The following is a 17,270-nucleotide window of genomic DNA, read 5'->3' on the forward strand; positions in this document are numbered from 1 at the left end:
GATAAAGAAGATGTGGTATGTATACAATGGAATACTACTCAGCCATAAAAAAATGAAATTGTGAACTTTGCAGGATGGACTTGGAGGGCATTATGCTAATTGAAATGAGTCGGACAGAGAAAGGCAAATACTGTATGATATCAGTTATATGTGGAATCTAAAAAATACAACAAACTAGTGAGTATGACAAAACAGAAACATACTCATAGATACAGAGGACAAACTAGTGGTTACCAGTGGGAGGGAGAGGGGCAACATAGGCTTGGGGGAATTGGAGGTACATACTATTATTGGGTGTAAGATAGACCCAAGGATGTATTGTACAACATGAGGAATATAGCCAATATTTTGTAATATTGTAATGGAAATATTATAATATTTTAAATGGAAAGTAACCTTAAAAGTTGTAACCTTAAAAGTAGAAAATTAAAAAAATTATTATTATCAACTTAAGCTTTTCTAGTTAATGAGACACTATAAATTTCATTTAGGGAGCTGAGATGATGAAATATATGGTGAAAGGCTGTGTGTAGCTGGGTCAGTTATTAATTCAGAGGCATGTCAAATAAAAAATACTAATAAGGTAGGAGAAGAGATGAGTTGGGCTGGGTTCTGCTTGTGCTCCTAGGGGCAAATTGATCTGTTTGATCCATTGGGCCACTGCTAAGACTGGCCAGTATATTGCAAATCTGAATTACATCCCAAAGTTCATGTTTTTTCTAAATCAATAGTTATAAAAATGCTACCTAAACATCATAAAATAGTTTTTTAAATGGAAGTAAAATTTTCCCTCATTTTGATAAGTGATATTGGTACTAACCCTTTTTTCTCCCTAGATGCTATAGATAAAAGGTAGAATGAAAGTGTGCAGTTGTATGATTTCAGTACTTCTTAACTTTGTAATTCAGTAGCTAACGTGAGATCCTAGACTTGAATGTTGTCTCTTCTGCTTCTTCTGCCCAATTTACTTGATTATTTAACAAACTGACAGAGAGCCCAAGGCTTGATCACATCATGGAAAAGTGATAGGACTATAGTTGTATTTCAAAGTGGCATGAGACTTGCATTTACCAGGGCAGGAGAGAAAGTAGGAATTTAAAAAGTGATGGAAACTAAAAGAGGAGAAGGAAAACAAGATATATATATATATATATATATATATATATATATATATATATATATATGGCATATATTTTAAAAAGTGAGTAAAAACAAAAATGTGAAGATACTGCAAGCTGATATAGGTCAACAAAAACAATGGAGCAGAGAAAAAAGTCACAGAGGAAAATGAAAGTTAAACAGAAGTGCAGAAACTTAAGAGTTTGAGGAAAAACAGATGTAGGAGAAAAAAAAGTACAAACGCTCAACACTGGGCAATGCAAGAGTAAGTCCAGTAAAATGGTGGAGTAACTGTGAGCCAGAAACACAAGAAAGGTTAAAATAATGTTTGCTTTGCTTAGCCTTAATAACAGGAAAGGGACTTACTGCCTTCTTATAGTTTTTAATCCAAAAATAAAAATGTGTGACCAGTTCTACAAAGCCTAAGACAATAACAACCACTTGCCCTTAAAAATTTCTACTTACTCAAAAAAAACAGTAAATATCGTCATTTGGAAGAGTTCTTTTGCAGTTATTACTATGATTATATGTTAATTACTATGTTAATATGAGTATGTTTTTTAAATGAGTAGAGATGAAAAATTTCAAATATGCAAAATTACCATGCAGTGTAATAACCCTGTTAAGAGATGGACACATATAGTTTGGCATGAAACTTGGTGAAGCACATTAATTGAGATGGATGCGAAGCAATGAGCCCTGTCTGCCTGGGCAAAGTAGAGATGTATCCTGCTTGCAGGAAGAGAGATGGATTAAATGACATTTTTGGGTCCCTTCTGGTCTTAAAGTGACCATTAAGATTACAATCTGCAAACACTCCATTTCCCAGCTGGTGGACCAATTAGTTCTTCTCTGCTTTGAAAATAAAGTTAACTTTCAATTATCTGCACTAATTAGGGAGAAGTGGTGCGGGATAGCTGAACCAAAATGGTGGAAAGTCCAAAAATAATTTTATTTTTCTTTGAAGGGGTTTTGTAGTTACATGTAAAGTGGTGTTTAGGAAGTTCTGAATATACACAGCTTTTCAGACAAAATGAAGTCTTTGGTATCAGTGACCTTCTATAACTTTATCCTCTTTTAGAGGCTAATAGAGTGTTGCATGTATTTAAGAAATGTTTGTTGAGTTGAAATTGAAAACGCACTGCCAGACCTGACCACAGAGCTTCCCAATCTTGCATCATGATCAGTCTCTCTCCTGCTTCCCATTCCAAGTGGGGAATGAACTACAGTTGACCTTTGAAAGACATGGGGGTTGGGGCGCTGACCCTTCGCAATGGAACATCCTAGTATAACTTTATAATTGGCCCCCCGAACCCACAGTTCCATATCCTTCAATTCAACCAACATGGATAATGTTTTACCATAGTATTTAGTTTTGAAAAATGTATAAGTGGACCTGCACAGTTCAAACCTGTGTTGTTCAAGGGTCAACTGTGTATTATTGCTCATGGATAGAACAGTGGTGGCTGAAAGTACAATAATCTTCACTACCAGCATTTGGGCTTAAAAAAGTGACTTCTCCAGCTTTTGCTGTTCTTCAAACATGACAAACATGTACCTTCTTCAGTGTTTTTCTACTTATCACTCCTTCATTCTGGAAGGTTCTTTCCTTGGATATGTATATGGCTTTCAATTAACTCTTTAGGAATCTGTTCAAATGTCACCTTCTTTAAACTTCTTATATAATAGAATTATACACACCCCAGTCATTATCTCTTCATTTTATCTTTCTTTGTAACAAGTGTCATCTTCTGATTATCTGACATGCTGTTTACTGATTTATTTGTTTGTTGTCTGTCTCCATACATTAGTATATGTTTTCTGAAGGCGAGAACTCTATTTTGATCACCTGTGTATCTTTAGTATGTAGAACAATATATGTACGTAATAGGTAATCAAATATCTGTATATATGAAGCAGAAGTGAAAAAGGTACCATTTATTAAACATGCTGCCTGCTTCCCACTTGCAAGGGACATGGGTGAGTCAATTAGGAGTGCTGCCCGTTATCTCCATGTTACAGCTGAGTAAACTGTGTACCAAAGACATTAAGGTTGAAGGTCATCTAGCTGAATTAGAAACCCCAAATCATATCTGTCTGGCTCCTGGGTGATAGGACATACTGTATAAATTTACTTTCTTGAAGGCTTTGGAGGGCATAAAAGTTTGGTGACGGAATCTGAGGAGCAGAGTGGGCAGAATGGCCCTAGGATGGTGTGAGGTAGCACGGTGAGAGGGAGAACCTTTGTGAAGCAGACATGCAAAAGTCATAGCCTAGGACATAGCAATGTTCATCATTCAGCAGGCTGAAGATAGAGGCAAAGCCATAATAAGGAAGTCTAATTATACAGTCCCAAGCCTGAGGTATCAGGTGAGATCAAGATGCCTAGGGTAAAATAGGGCAATTCTAAGGCTGAAAATGATGCCAAGATACTAGGGGCCAGCTTCTCTGTGATGTGTGTGGCCTGTTGGTGAATTTGAAGGCTTATGGATGGCTTACAGCCAGATATAGAACTGTCAAAACACTCCTTTGTAGTATTAGCTCCCCATTCACTCAATGATTACTCCTATGGCCATCTGCCCGTCATGTAAACATATTGTTCTTTCATGTTGCTCTGCTGGCAGTAAAGGCCTATGCAACCCGTCTACCTGTGATTCCTAATGTGCAGAGTGGTGTTGCATCACTAAGTCTCATCTTGTTTACTTCTGGTTACCTGGCAGGGCTATATTATGACTGAGAACATTTGCCTTTGTGGGCCCCTTCCTCCATAAAATATTAAAAATTATATTTTATGACTGTGTTGGTCTAAAGATGAATAAATTAATATTATATAGCAAAATTTTCTTTAACCTAAAAGTTTATTTTTTTTTCTTCTGATTTTAAAAGAAATTAAAACATTTTTGTGGGGCCCTAAAAAGTGTTGTGGGTCTTAGGCACTGTGTCTACAGTGGGTAAGTAGTAAGGCAGCCTTGGTTTATGAGCTGCCTAGTTGCTTTAAATATAAAATAATCATGTGACATCCTTAGTGTCCAGTGGTAACCCTTGGACTTTAAATGACCTGATCATGATTGAAACAAGTGCATATGGCGTTATCCTATCTAGCTACAGTCAATTTTTGTCAGCATAGGGTATCTAAAAATACCTACCGTGGTTCTCTCAGCTTTCTTAGAAAAAGGTGAAATATTAGTGCTTATTCCTGAAACGCATTAGATTGTGTAATACAATTTTAGTTCTCCTTATGTTTATGGCCCTACAGTGCCAGCAGAGTGATTGATAATTCCATGCAGGAAAACTAAGAAATTAAAGCTAAAAGATACTTTTTTTCCTGGAAAAGCTGGGAACCACCAAAATAAAGATTACTTAAGAAGATGTTCGAATTTCCTGAAATTGCTGGAAAGAGGTAGTATAGTTGTAGTAATAACAATAATGATAATTAATCGTCAGCATCATCCAACCACCATATGTTGAGTTCCTAATATGTTTCAAGCACTAAACTATTTAATGTATATTTTTTGTTTTAAAACAAATCAATCCTAACTGGTGGTTACTATTATCAATCCTCATTTGTGGGTGAGGATTATAGAGGTTAAATAACTTTTTCATTGTCTATGTTTGGGAAAACCAGGACTCAACTAATTTTATGTAATGCAAGCAACTATGCTTTTAGCCTCATTTATCTATTATTTCTCTATAGCTTCTTAGAGTTATAAGAGAGTTCCTTGGAACTTTGATAATTTTGATGCAGCCATGATGAGTTTGGTGGGAAAAACACCAACTAGAAGGGGTGCTTAATCGAGTAGATGCTTGGGAGCACTGAGGGGACTTGCTAAAAATGTGATTATTTGATTTGACCTCTGTCAAATAATTGTGGGTTCTCTGAGAAAGAGGAGGAATAAAATGTTTTCATTTCTCTCATTGCCTGAACTGTCTCCAAAACAATCTTTCTGGTAAAAAAGAAACTCATTTTTAAATTATTTTTTTTGGAAAGTATAACAAGAAACATTTGCCCTAATACATGGACAATTTTTATTTAGACAACATGTATTCACTGAGAGTCAATTATGAGCATGATGCTGTGCTAAACACGAAGGGGAATGCCTCCATTGCAGTAATATTATTATGCTCTAAATCTGCATTATTCAACAGACATATAATGTGAGCCACAAATGTAATTTAAAAATTCCTAGTAATCGCATAAAAAATGAAAAGAAACAAATGAAATTATTTTAATAATAAATTTAAACTAATATGCTATAATTTTGACATGTAATTAACATGAAAATTATTGATATATTTTACATTCTTTTTTTGTATGAAGTCATCAAATTTTAGTGAATATTTTACATTCAGATCACATCACAATCAGAATGACAAATTTTCATTAGAAATACTTAAGATAAACTTGTATTTCATAAAATCAGTAGTTGCAAAAGTAGATTCATGTGCCAACATTGTTTCAAACATACTTGAAAGGTTTCTAATAGTTAAATTATCAATTAAAATTTAATTTAGATTAATTAAAATTAAATGAAAAACTTACTTTCTCAGTTGAACCAGTCACATTCCAAGTATTCGATACTCATTTGTTGTCAGTGGCTATTGTATTAGACAATGCACACCTTAGAAGTTCTATACAACATATGTAGTTTCAGTGAATCCCACTTACAGGGCTTATTCCATTTATTGATTGGCAATTTGCACACCAAAGCCATTTTCTGTATTCAGGGTCCCGACTATTCCATCCATTTGGTGTAAACTAGTTAGATAATTTTGTCCAATGTTTTATTTTGTGTCTGATTAGATAGCAAAAGATAGTTCAAAACAAAAGCATCCATACTTAAAAACTATTACGTTTATTTATTTATTTATTGTCTGAGTGGCTTGTGGGATCTTAGTTCCCTGAACAGGGATTGAACCTGGGCCACGGCAGTGAAAACATCAAGTCTTAACCCCTGGGCTGCCAGGGATTTCCCTATTAAGTTTATTTTAACCTTACTTGAATCCTCTACATTTCCCCTCTCTTATCAGTCCTTATTGTTGCTACTTTCCACATTTAGAAACAGGAGAACATAGGTAGGGTTATGAATCAAAATAATTTTAGATACTTTTTTAATCACCCTCAGAATCCTTTAAATGCCATTGGCAATCTCCAGTTATTAGCAGCATAAATATTACCCATTATTAGAAAGTGAAATAAGTGAAAACATTGTTTTCTTAGATATTATTCTTTTGGGCTTTGACAAATGCTATTTGTGGGTTCTTTGAGGTGATGTTACTTATGAATGTGTTTGCCTTTTGATTAGTGCTTTTAATGACTAAAACTCCTGGATGGTATTCAAGATGGGAGGGATTCAAGGTTGTTGGAGGCTGAACGTGGAATGCTGTGGTGTATAGGACGTCAGGCACTGGAAGGATAGTAACTGAATATGCAATATCAGTGTGCTGTATGGAACATTATATGTTGTACAATACTATAAATACAGGGGACAATAATGCAATGCTAATAGCATGAATAAACAATCTGGGACTAGTGTATGACTGATATGGTTTTCACTAGCTTCATTCATTAGCTCCAGTCAGTCATTGACTTGACTTTAGTGTCTGATATTAGTTTACCCTTCGTTGGGAAGATTCTGTGTATTTGGATTGGTTGTAAGACATTTCAGCTTCCCAGTTAGGTCAAGGCATCCTGAAGTCATCCCAATTTATTGGAGGACTGCTAGAGGGATTACAGAATCAGTTCTATATTTTGCAGGAGCTGAATAAGACCAACAACAAATAAAAAAATTAAGACCAAGGACAAAAGGGCCTGATGGCTTAGGCCTATGTGGTCTGAAACTTTGTGAATTTGGGTGGTACTCTGGGAAAAAAAAATGGCTGTGCCTTGTTGCTTTATATTCCTTGTCTTTTCAAGAATGGCAAATCTCAAACTAGGTAATTGGGGACATTTTTTCAGATAGAATTGGTATAGTATTATTGTTCCCACCACTCCCCCTTACCCTACTGCCTGACTATTGATGTCACTGTCGTGAGCACTATGAAACTTCTTAAATTACTCCCTGAAAGATCCACCTATTTATCTTGAAAGCCTAGCCTGAGTTTTCTGTCTTTGCTGGATGAAGATATTTAACCTCTACCATAAGTCTTCTCTTTTTCTAAGCATTCCCTGGATAGCTTCAGTGTTTCTTGAGGGATTTGGAAGATCAGACTGCTTAGTGACCTAGTGTGTGTGTCATTCGCTTCTCCTATGAGAACTTTCAACTACTTCAGTTGTTTCACAGTCTTTGTTGATTTTAATATTATACTTTAATTTTTATATTAATGCATTCCTTGTAATAAGAGGTCTTTATTTTAATGGAAATAAGCAGAAAAAGCCAGAAAACATGGTGGTGGGAGTAGTTTCACTGCCTTTGGACACTCTGTGTCTCCATATCTAGAAAATGCAATGTTATCTGATTTTTAAGGCTATAAAACTTTAATTTTCACTACTTTTTGGTAGAGGTGTTGGTTGATTGACACTCTACTATTAGTGCAAGACTTAAAGTTGTCCCTAAAATTGAGAAAGCGTGTAAGAGCAATGGTACCCAATGCATAAAGTCACAGAGGAATTCTCAGTATAACAGGATGCTACTAAATTTCTATAATTATAACATGAAATTTTAATTCTGGTTTCATGCACCCTTGTATAAATACCAGGAGGATATCGTTATATAACATGCCCATGTACAAGTTATCAGAATACTAATATTTCTTAAAGGCTTGAAAATTAAATTTATTTAATTTTTAAAAATTCCAAGTAGCAGAATATATCACCAAACAAAAAAAGACATATAATTAAGAAATTAAATGTGAAAAATTTCAATAAATTTGATATATAGATGCTATATCAACAAAGATACCAAGAATGTAAAATTAAGAAAACGATGGAAGACTAAGTGAATGGATATTTATGAAGTGTAAGTTTTTCTTAATACCAAACCTGGAGAACCTATTAGAAAAGATTTTGAACATTACCTAAAGTCTATGAAAGTGCATTCTAATATAGAGATGCAAAGCAGAAAATGAAAATATACTGACTGAAGTAAAGAGGAGGGAGTGCCAGTTTGTTTCATTTTGAGGAGGGTTATTCTTTTGAGCACTGAATTTTTATGCAGGAATTTTATCCAGTTTAAGCTGTCTGTGATGGTAGGTTGCTCATGAGATTTCATCTGGATTTCCAAGAAAAAAAGTACTTAACTTTTATGAGCATGGGCAGAGTGGAAATCTCTGTTCTTTATAAATTGAGTGAAGGGGCACAGACATCACTGTGGTTTAATTTTACCACATGACCATAACAACTACTGATGGGAGGGAAAGATTCTAGTAGAATTGGAAAAACCCACTGTAGCATTCCCAGCATCTGATAAGTTAATCATCATGGGGGATATTATCTCACATGCTGGCGGTGATGCTGAAATGTGCAGAAATATCATCAGAATTCATAGAATTGCAGAATAAAATTGAAGTGGTCTTTTTGTGTTTAGGAAATGTGCCCAAATCAATTTGAATTAACACCATCTTTAGCTTACACGTGAGAAAGAAAGGCTGTTTAAAGGCTTTTCAGTATGGCCTTTAAAAAATTGGGTGTTACTGTTTTATAATGGAGTGGGAAAGCAGTCTATATGTGACACTGAATATGAGATTGACCACTGCTTGATGTACCAAGTTCTTAGGTGTATGGGATGGAAGAACTGAATCAAGAGCAGATTTCTAAGACGTAGAGAAAACATTTTGTGAACATCCTGGAGGATAAAGACTTGGACAAAGCGATCTGAAATAACACTGTGAGTGGTATGTCACCATGAGAATATGTTTCTTTGAAAGATCTACCAAAAGATTCCACACTATAAAGGCATTCAAATGAATGACTGTTGAGAATGATTCTCCACCTGCTAAAGCAATGAGCTCTTTGGCAACATGTCATATCAGATCCAGATAGAAGGGACTCTTACGGCAGTCTGTATCGTACAAAAAAAAAAAAAAAAATCAAGGTGGTACCAAAGTTGAAGGGAAGGGATTTAGGGGAATGAAGATTATGAAGATTCTTGTTTTTTTTTAAATAAATTTATTTAGTTAGTTAGTTTTGGATGCGTTGTGTACTTTGTTGCTGTGTGTGCACTTTTTCTAGTTGTGGTGAGCGGGGACTACTCTTCCTTGCGTTGCGCAGGCTTCTCATCGTGGTGGCTTCTCTTGTTGCGGAGCACGGGTTCTAGGCACGCGAGCTTCAGTAGTTGTGGCACACAGGCTTAATTGCTCCGTGACATGTGGTATCTTCCCGGAACAGGGCTCGAACCCATGTCCCCTGCATTGGCAGGCGGATTCTTAACCACTGCACCACCAGGGAAGTCCCTATGAAGATTCTTAATATTCAATTATATTAAGAGAGAAATAAAGGGCATTTATCAATCAATAAAGAGTGCAGATTGAGTCACCCTTATGAATAACAAGTTCTGAGGAATGTCTTGATTTTCTCTGACATAAGTTCTAAGAAAATGCCCCCAGATTTCAAGATAACAGATATCATTCAACACCAGATTTGAGAAAGTTGATTATATAATTTTTCAAAATTGTGGTAAAAAACACATAATATGAGATTTACCCTCTTAAGAAATTTTTAAGTGTACATTACAGCATTGTTAACTATAAGCATAATGTTATATAGCAGATCTCTAAAAATTTCTTATCTTGCATGACTGAAACTTTATACCCATTGAACAGCAACTCCTCTTTTCCCCCTCCCCTTAGCCTCTGGCAGAGACCATTCTACTCTTAGCTTCCATGAGTTTGACTATTTTAGATACCTCATATAAGAAGAATTATGCAGTGTTATACTTCTATGACTGGCTTATTTTATTTAGCATAATGTCCTCAAGATTCATCTATGTTGTAGCATATGACAGGATTTCCTACCTTGTATGGCTGAATTCCATATTGCCATCATATACGTACATATTCCCTTGTATGTATATACCACATTTTCTTTATCCATTCATATGTCGATGGCCATCTAGGTGGTTGTGAATAGTGCTACAATGTGAATAGTGCTGCAGTGAACATGGTTAAACACATATGTATTTGAGGTCCTAATTTCAATTCTTTTGTACAAATACCCAGAAGTGGGATTGTTGGATCATATGATAGTTCTCTTTTTAATTTTTCAAGGAAACTCCATATTATTTTCCATAGAGACTGCACCATTTTACGTGTCCACCAACAGCACAAGGATTCCAGTTTCTCCAAATCCTCACCAACACTTGTTATTTTCTCTCTCTGCGTGCATGTGTTTAACTAATAGGCATCCTAACTTAACTAATAGGCATCCTTCAAATAGGCATTTGAAGAAATGTTTATTCAAGTCTTTTGCCCAGTTTTAATTGGGTCATTTGTTTTTCTGCTATTGAGTTGTAGGAGTTCCTTATATATTTTGGATATTAACCCTTTATCAGATATATGGTTTGCAAATATTTTCTCCCATTCTGAAGATTGCATTTTTACTCTGTTGATTGTTTCCCTTGCTATGCAAAGGCTTTTTAGTTTGATGCAGTTGCACTTGTCTATTTTTGCTTTTGTCGACTGTGCTTTTGGTGTCATATCCAAGAAATCATTATCAAGATCAGTGTTGTGAAGATTTTCCCCTATGTTTTCATCTAGGAGTTTTATAGTTTCATTTTATAGTCTTACATTTAAATTTTTGAACTGCTTTTTGCATATGGTATAAGACAAGGGTTCAATTACATTGCTTTGCATGGGGATATCCAGTTTTCTGAAAACCATTTATTGAAGAGATTATCTTTTCTCCGTTGTGAATTCTTGACACCCTTGTTGAAGATCAGTTGACTGAATATGCATAGGTTTATTTCTGAGCTCTTTATAGTGTTCCATTGGTCTATATGTCTGTCTCTATGCCAGTATAATACTGTTTTAATTATTGTAGCTTTGAAATATGTTTTGAAATAAGGACGTGTGATATTTTCAGCTTTGCTTTTCCATGTGGTTCCATGTGAATTCTATGATGTTTTTAATTTCTGGAAAAGATGCCGTTGGGATTTTGATAGGGATTGTATTGAATCTGTAAATTACTTTAGGTAATGTGAACATTTTGACAATGTAAAATCTTCCAACCATGAACACAGGATGACTTTCCATTTATTTACATCTTCTTTAATTTCTTTCAGTAGTGTTTTTTTAGTTTTCAGTGTGCAAGTCCTTTGCTTTCCTTATTAACTTTATTCCTATGTATGTTATTCTTTTTGATGCTGTTGTAAATGAGGTTATTTTCTTGATTTCCTTTATAGATCATTTTTTATTAGTGTATAAAAATACAACTTATTTTGGTATGTTGATTTTGTATCCTAAAACTTTGCTGAATTCCTTTATTAGTTCTAACAGTGGTTTTTGTTTTTGTTTTTGGTGTGGAGTCTTTAGAGTTTTCTACATACAAAATTATGACGTCTTTGAACAGAAATAACCTTACTTCTTCCTTTCTGATTTGGATGGCTTTATTTCCTCTTCTTGCCTAATTGCTTTGGCTAGTATATTAAGTACTATATTGAATAGAAATGGCCTTATTCCTGATATTAGAGGAAAAGCTTTTAGTTTTTCACTATTGAGTATGATGTTAGCTGTGGGCATTTCATATATAGCCTTTGTTATGTTGAGGTAATTTTCTTTTATTCCTAGTTTGTTGAGCATTTTTGTTATGAAAGGGTTTTGAATTTTTTCAAATGCTTTTTCTGCATCTGTTGAGATGATTATATAATTTTTATCCATTGTTCTGTTAATGTGGTTCATTAAATTGATTGATTTGTGTATGTTGAACCATCCTTGCCTCCCAGGGATAAATCCCACTTGATCAGGGTTTATAATCCTTTTAATGTGCTATTGAGATCAGTTTGCTAGTATTTTGTTAATGATTTTTGCATCTGTGTTCATCAGGGGTATTGTGAGCAGTTTTTTTTTTTAAATAAATTTACTTATTTATTTATTTATTTTTGGCTGCGTTGGTTCTTTGTTGCTGTGCGTGGGTTTTCTCTAGTTGTGGCAAGCGGGGGCTATTTTTCGTTGTGGTGCACAGGCATCTCATTGCGGTGGCTTCTCTTGTTGTGGAGCATGGGCTCCAGGCATGTGAGCTTCAGTAGTTGTGCCACTTGGGCTCAGTAGTTGTGGCTCATGGGCTTAGTTGCTCCATGGCATGCAGGATCTTCCTGCACCAGGGCTTGAACCCGAGTCCTCTGCATTGATAGGCAGATTCTTAACCACTGTGCCACCAGGGAAGTCCCCAGTTCTTTTCTTATAGTGTCTTTGGCTTTCATACAGGGTAATGCTGGCCTCATAAAATGAGTTTGGGACTGTTCCTTCCTATATATTTTTTGGCAAAAGTTTGAAGATTGGCATTAATCCTTTTTTGAATGTTTGGTAGAGTATACTAATGAAACCATCTGATCCTGGGCTTTTCTTTGTTGGGAATTTTATGATTACTAATTAAATCCCCATACTAATTATAGGTCTATTCAGACTTTATATTCTTAACAATTTAGTCTTGGTAGGTTGTATGTTTCTAGGAATGTATCCATTTCTTTTAGGTTATCCAGTTTGTTGGCATATAGTTGTTCATAGTAGTCTTTTATAATCCCTTTTATTTCTGTGGCATCAGTTGTTATGTCTCTTCTTTCATTTCTGAATTCATTTATTTGAATTTTCTCTCTTTTTTCTTAGTTAGTCTAGCTAAGGTTTTGTCAGTTTTGTTAATCTTTTAAAAAATCCAACTTTTAGTTTTGTTAGTGTTTTTCTTTTCCCCCCTAATTTCTAGTCTTTTTATTTCTGCTTTAATCTGTTATTGCCTTCCTTCTGCTAACTTTGGGCTAATTTTGTTCTTTTTCTTCCTCCTTGAGGTGTAAAGTTAGGCTGATTATTTGAGAACTTGCTTCTTTTTTAACTATGGGAATTTGTTGCTATAAACTTGCCTCTTATTACTGTCCCATAAGTTTTGGTATGTTGTATTTTTGTTTTCATTTTTCTCAAGATATTTTCTAATTTTCCTTTTGGGTTCTTCTTTGACTAACTGGTTATTCAAGCTTATGTTGTTTAATTTCTACATATTGTGAATTTTCCACATTTCTTTCTGCTATTAATTTCTAGTTTCATTCTATTGTGATCAGAAAAGATACTTCATAACATTTCAATCTTCTTAAATTTGTTAAGACTTGTTTTGTGACCTAACATGTGATGTATCCTGGACATTGTTCTGCATACACTTGAAAAGAATTTGTATTCTCCTTCTGGGGGTGGAATGTTATATATATGTCTGTTAGGTCCATTTGAGCTATAGTGTTGTTCAGGTCTTCTATTTTCTTATTGATCTTTTGTCTGGATGTTCTGTTCATTAGTTAAAGTATAATTTGAAATCTTCTACTATTATTGTGTTTTTGTCTTTTTCTCCTTTGAGTTATGTCAATGTTTGCTTCATGTATTTAGGCTATCTGTTGTTGAGTGTTTCTATATAATTGTTCTATTTTCCTGGTGAATCAACACTTTTTATCATATAATGTCCTTTATCTCTTGTGACAGTTTTTGACCTAAGTCTATTTTGTTTGATGTAAGTATGGCCAGCCCTGCTCTCTTTTGTTAATACTTGCATGGAATATCTTTTTCCATCTGTTTACTTTAGTCCCTTGAAAGCAGCATATTTTTGATCTTTTTTTTTTAATCCATTCAGTTACCTGTGTCTTTTGATTGGAGAGATTAATAATTTACCTTTAAAGTAATTACTGATAGGGAATATTGCAAATTTCTTAATTGCTTTGTGTTTGTTATAGCTCTTTTGTTTCTTTTCATCTCTTGCTGTCTTTGTGTTTTGCTGATTTTTTTGTGGTGATATACTTTGATTCCATTCTCATTTTCTTTTGTGTATCATCTGTAGATGTTTTCTTTTTGGTTACCATGGGGCTTATATAAAACATCTTATAGGTACTACAGTATATTTAAGCTGTTAACAACTTAAATTCAATTGCATATGTAACCCCTACACTTTTACCACTCCTCCTTTATATTATTTGCGTCACAAGCTACATATTTTTATATTGTGTATCTACTAACACATTTTTGTAGTTATAATAATATACCAGAATTAAAAGTGATTTACATACCATCATTGCAGTATTAGAGTAGTCTGTGTGTCTATAAATATTTACCTTTACCAGTGAGCTTTATACTTTCATATGCTTTCATGTTGTTTACCATCTCTTTGTTTCAACTTGAAGGACTACCTTTAGCATTTCCTATAAGGCAGGTCTGGTGGTCATTAACTCCCTCAGCTTTCATTTATCTGAGAAAGTCTTTATCTTTCATTCATTTTAATGGACAGTTTTGCAAGATAGGTTATTTTTGGTTGGCAGTTTTTTCTTTTAGCACTTTGAGTATATCATCCCACTCCTTCTGGTCTCTAAGCTTTCTGCTGAGAAATCTGTTTATAGTGTTATTGGATTCCCCACCCCCCACCCCGGAGGTGATTAGTTGCTGTTATGTTACTTCTTTCAAAATTCTTTCTTTGTTTTTGACTTCTGACAGTGTGATGCTAGGGTATCTTAGTGTAGGCTTATTTGAACTCCTTGTATTTGAGTCTATTGTGCCCATTATCTTCCCCAGATTTGGGATGTTTTCAACCACTATTTCCTTCAATAAGCTCTCTGCCTCTTTTCTATTTCTCTTTTTTTCCTTCTGGGGCCCCCATAATGTATATATTCATCCTCTTGATAGTGTCTCATAAGACCCTTAGACTTTCTTTATTCCTTTTAATTCTTTTCTCTTTTTGCTCCTCTGACTGGATAATTTCAGATGACTTGTCTTTGAATTCACTGATTCTTTCTTCTGTTTGATCCAGTTTGATACTCTATCTCCCTAGTGAAATTGTCAGTTCATTTATTGAATTCTTCAGCTCCTTGATTCTTTTTTACATTTTCTCTCTCTTTGTTGAAATTCTAATTTTGTTCATGCATCATTTTCTTGAGCTCATTTAACATCTTTATGATGGTTATTTAAAATTCTTTGTTAAGAAATTCATATACCTCCATTTCTTTTGGGCCAGTTTCTGGATATTTATTTTGTACGTTTGATTGGCATTTCCCCCTGGTTTTTCATGTTCCATGTAATTTTGTGTTTGTATTCCTGAATTTAAATAAAGCCTCCTTTCCTAGTCTTTATGAACTGCCTTTTATCAGGGAAAGACCACAACCAACCAGCCTGGCTAGGCATTTTGGGACCTTTCAAACATTTTCTGTTGTGTCTTTTCTAGACTTGTACATGTAGATACCTAATTAGAAATATTTGCCATTTTTTTCTAGACTTGTACATGTAGATACCTAATTAGAGATATTTGCCATTTTTTTCTGGGACTTGCAATCTCTTGTTCCTTTTGGTGTATGTCTAATATACCATGGGTCATCTGGAGCAGTAGTACTCCACCCAGGTCTTCTTTGTTCTCAAAAGCTTCAAGTAATTTAGAATATGCTGGGTGCTAGTGCTCTGAGAAAGGTGAGACAGAAGCCAGTCCCACAGATAGCCTCCTTGAAAAGTCAGAACATAATAAAGGCTATATATGACAAACCCACAGGCAACATCATTCTCAATGATGAAAAACTGAAACCACTTCCTCTAAGATCAGGAACAAGACAAGGTTGCCCACTCTCACCACTATTATTCAACACAGTTGTGGAAGTTTTAGCCACAGCAATCAGAGAAGAAAAAGAAATAAAAGGAATCCAAATTGGAAAAGAAGTAAAACTGTCACTGTTTGCAGTTGACATGATACTGTACATAGAGAATCCCAAAGATGCTACCAGAAAACTACTAGAGCTAATCAATGAATTTGGTAAAGTAGCAGGATACAAAATTAATGCACAGAAATCCCTTGCATTCCTATACACTAATGATGAAAAACGTGAAAATCAAGGAAACACTCCCATTTGCCACTGCAACCAAAAAGAATAAAATACCTAGGGATAAACCTACCTAAGGAGACAAAACACCTGTATGCAGAAAACTATAAGACATTGATGAAAGAAATTAAAGATGATACAAACAGATGGAGAGATATACCATGTTCTTGGGTTGGAAGAATCAACATTGTGAAAATGACTGTACTACCCAAAGCAATCTACAGATTCAATGCAATCCCTATCAAACTACTAATGGCATTTTTCACAGAACTAGAACAAAAAATTTCACAATTTGTATGGCAACACAGAAGACCCCGAATAGCCAAAGCAATCGTGAAGAAGAAAAACAGAGCTGGAGGAATCAGGCTCCTGGACTTCAGACTATAGTACAAAGCTACAGTAATCAAGACAGTATGCTACTGGCACAAAAACAGAAATATAGATCAATGGAAAAGGATAGAATGCCCAGAGATAAACCCATGCACATATGGTCACCTTATTTTTGATAAAGGAGGCAAGAATATACAATAGAGAAAAGACAGTCTCTTCAATAAGTGTTGCTGGGAAAACTGGACAGCTGCATGTAAAAGAATGAAATTAGAACACTCCCTAACACCATACAGAAAAATAAACTCAAAATGGATTAAAGACCTAAATGTAAGGCCAGACACTGTAAAACTCTTAGAGGAAAACATAGGCAGAACACTCTATGACATAAATCACAGCAAGATACTTTTTGACCTACCTCTGAGAGAAATGGAAATAGAAACAAAAATAAACAAAGGAGACCTAATGAAACTTAAAAGCTTTTGCACAGCAAAGAAAACCATAAACAAGATGAAAAGACAACCCTCAGAATAGGAGAAAATATTTGCAAATGAAGCAACTGACAAAGGATTAATCTCCAAAATTTACAAGCAGCTCATGCAGCTCAATATCAAAAAAACAAACAACCCAATCCAACAATGGGCAGAAGACCTAAATAGACATTTCTCCAAAGAAGTTAGATTGCCAACAAACACATGAAAGAATGCTCAACATCATTAATCATTAGAGAAATGCAAATCAAAAGTACAATGAGGTATCACCTCTCACCGGTCAGAATGGCCATCATCCTAAAATCTACAAACAATAAATGCTGGAGAGGGTGTGGAGATAAGGGAACTCTCTTGCACTGTT

Source organism: Lagenorhynchus albirostris, chromosome 3 (genome assembly GCF_949774975.1).
Source record: "Lagenorhynchus albirostris chromosome 3, mLagAlb1.1, whole genome shotgun sequence".
Classification (NCBI taxonomy): domain Eukaryota; kingdom Metazoa; phylum Chordata; class Mammalia; order Artiodactyla; family Delphinidae; genus Lagenorhynchus; species Lagenorhynchus albirostris.